This window comes from Schistocerca cancellata, chromosome 6 (assembly GCF_023864275.1).
Source record: "Schistocerca cancellata isolate TAMUIC-IGC-003103 chromosome 6, iqSchCanc2.1, whole genome shotgun sequence".
NCBI lineage: Eukaryota > Metazoa > Arthropoda > Insecta > Orthoptera > Acrididae > Schistocerca > Schistocerca cancellata.
Genome location: NC_064631.1, coordinates 181,626,239 through 181,628,898, shown reverse-complemented (window position 1 = coordinate 181,628,898; position 2,660 = coordinate 181,626,239). Strand labels below are relative to the sequence as shown.

The following is a 2,660-nucleotide window of genomic DNA, read 5'->3' as shown; positions in this document are numbered from 1 at the left end:
GTGTGAAAGTGAATGAAATGAGTGCAATTTTTATCTTTAACAACAGAACACCTGATGTGTTAATGTATTTAATTTGAACTTTGTACGAAAAACTTCGTAACTATAACGTAGCTGTATTGTTCGACCGTAAAACAACAGTTTCATTTTCCTATTGTTCATTTTGATCGTTTTCTGCACAAGAATATGTTAACAGAATGTTTGTTTATCTGCTGCACGAATATAAAGTACTGTTGCGTTTTTGTTTTGTAACAACAAATAGCAGAACACGTCAACAGTTCGCAGAACTATTTGCTAAAACGGCAATTGTAAACCCAACAGGTAGAACAGTCATCTTGGAGCAGGCGAACAGTTGCACAACAGATGCGCTACCTCTAGCCGCCAAAGTCGGGACCAACTTAAACGGTAATCTGCAAATTCGTTCGATGAAGGGGGCTGCAAGCGTCGCATGCGCGCTCATGCATCGATTGGAGAGCCATCTGCCGTCGCTGCAGGCACTACTCGGCCCAATTAGACCGCACGGCTAGGGGCTGTATGAGTATCGTTTCCGTCAAATGGCGTCTTTTAGAGCTGGCAGCTCATTCCTAACAAAATGGAACTTCGTTGGCGGACAAAAAAACATTTTGCTAACGTCTTCGGCTATGTGCCTTGCAGGAATGGCCACGCGTAATGTGAACAGTGATTCGCGCTCGATTCGTGTGATGCTCACTGTTTGTTATAAGACAATGAGATTCTCTCGGATAGAGCATACTTACCTGGCACAGAGGATACCGTGATCATGAAGGCGGTTCCTCCAGGACGAGGCTCTTCCATTGCACTTCGGTTGGGCTGACCCCTGCGATTACCCCTAATGTGGGTAACTCGGGTGCATAATTTTTGGTAGTCGGGACTGCGTTCGCGCAGACCCGGTCATAATATTGTGTAAATATAGTTATGTAGGTTTATGAAGTAAGTTCCGTCTGAAGCTATTGTCCACTGTGTTAGTGGCAAATGCATAGCTTTATTCTTTGACATCTGTGCTGATTATTTTTCGTTGTGGTAGTCGGGACTGCGTCTGTGCAGACCCGCTAGCGTATTATAGTGTCTTGAAACATGTACAGGTTTATTGCGCTAAATACACTGTAGAATAGCGTTCATTTCAAGGCGCGCGTCCTCCGATCGCCCACGGGTTTGAGACGCAACTGTTCTTCCAAACACGTCGTTAAGGCGATGCATAGAACATACCGTATTTACGCGAATCTAATGCGCCATCGAATGTAATCCGCACCCATATTTTAAAAATTAAATTATTAAAAAAATGAATTTTGGCACATCGTTGCTAGGGTATTTTTGTACAGCTGAAATTTATTTTACAATGATAACTTTATTTCAAACAATACTGAATGTATACATCCACTATAAAAAACAACAATAATTTATTTTTAAGTTACCCATTACGGTAATAAGTGACATTTTCATTATTAAAAAAGAACGCCCAACTTCATTACCTACATCACATACAAAGGAACGTACTGTAAATTACAGGCTTTACTCGTCATTTTCACTAATGTCATCATTACTGGAATCCTCAGAAAAGTCTACATCACAAATGGATTCATTTCCTCCTTCCCCATCATCCTCAGTGTCGTTCCAGAGCACATCATCTTCACTACCATACAGACTATTCGAAATACAGCATTTCTTAACTGATTTTATTAAGATCATTGGTGCTTCAGTGCGTTTCCAGGCAGCCAAAACCCAATGTGCAATAATGTAGGGTGCAGCACGTTTAATTTTTCCTGTCGGAGTCAGTTCTCAGAGAATGTCGACGCAGTGGCCGGAGACGGCGGTCATTGAGTGATTCTGTGAATGTGTGTGTGCTCTTGTTTTCTGACAAAGACTCCGGTGAAAATTTAGTTGTGAGGGTGTGACTGCTTTACTATGTGTCTGTCTGTGGCTCAGCTATCAACCTTACGGTGAGATGCTGCATGTCCTCATTATTTTTGATTCTCAAGAGTATTTGCACAAGTTATCTTGGATTGATCATGCATGGATTGATCACCCCAGTCTCATTTCACCAGCACACTGTCTGTTACTTGTGACTATACCTGGCCACACTAGTGATATCCACGACGAGCAAAAACCGCAGGCGATTTCTGCGAGTATCTCTAACAGATCAGGCCTGCCAATCCGAAGCCTGTCGTTTCTCACCGATGTGTCGGCCCTGCTTGTTTGATCTAGTCTCGCCGATCTGCTGTGGGCTGGGACTGTTTGTATGTGCCATAATGTGCCGGATTTTCGCGATTTACCCATAGACCCAGGACTATGGTGCTCCTCGGCAGGCCAGAGGCCACAGGTAACGGATTTCAGAAATTGTGACTGTCTCACTACAAGTACATAGTGCAGTGCAACATTTTATAGACATTTTATTTATTGTAGTACATTTTGACACTTCAGAAGTAGTTTATATTTTAGAAAATATCTACGATAACAAGAACAAAGGTGTGGCAGTCACTGGCGGTATGTACGTTATATACTCATATGTTTCTCGAAAGGAACATCACACAGAACCCTGTAAAATAATAGACGTAACACAGTGGGTAATAACCGACAATAACGAACAGAATAGAACCAACATTTTATTGCCGTTCACCTATGGTACTGATTTACACAACTCTTCCCCC

General features: G+C 42.2%; 1 non-coding gene across 1 annotated transcript; it reads left to right on the top strand.

Moving 5' to 3' along the window:
* Window positions 1-744: 744 nt before the first annotated feature.
* On the top strand, window positions 745-907 carry LOC126090300 (U1 spliceosomal RNA). Its single transcript, XR_007521155.1, has one exon. It is a non-coding gene; the product is annotated as a U1 spliceosomal RNA (small nuclear RNA).
* The last annotated feature ends 1,753 nt before the right edge of the window (window positions 908-2,660 follow it).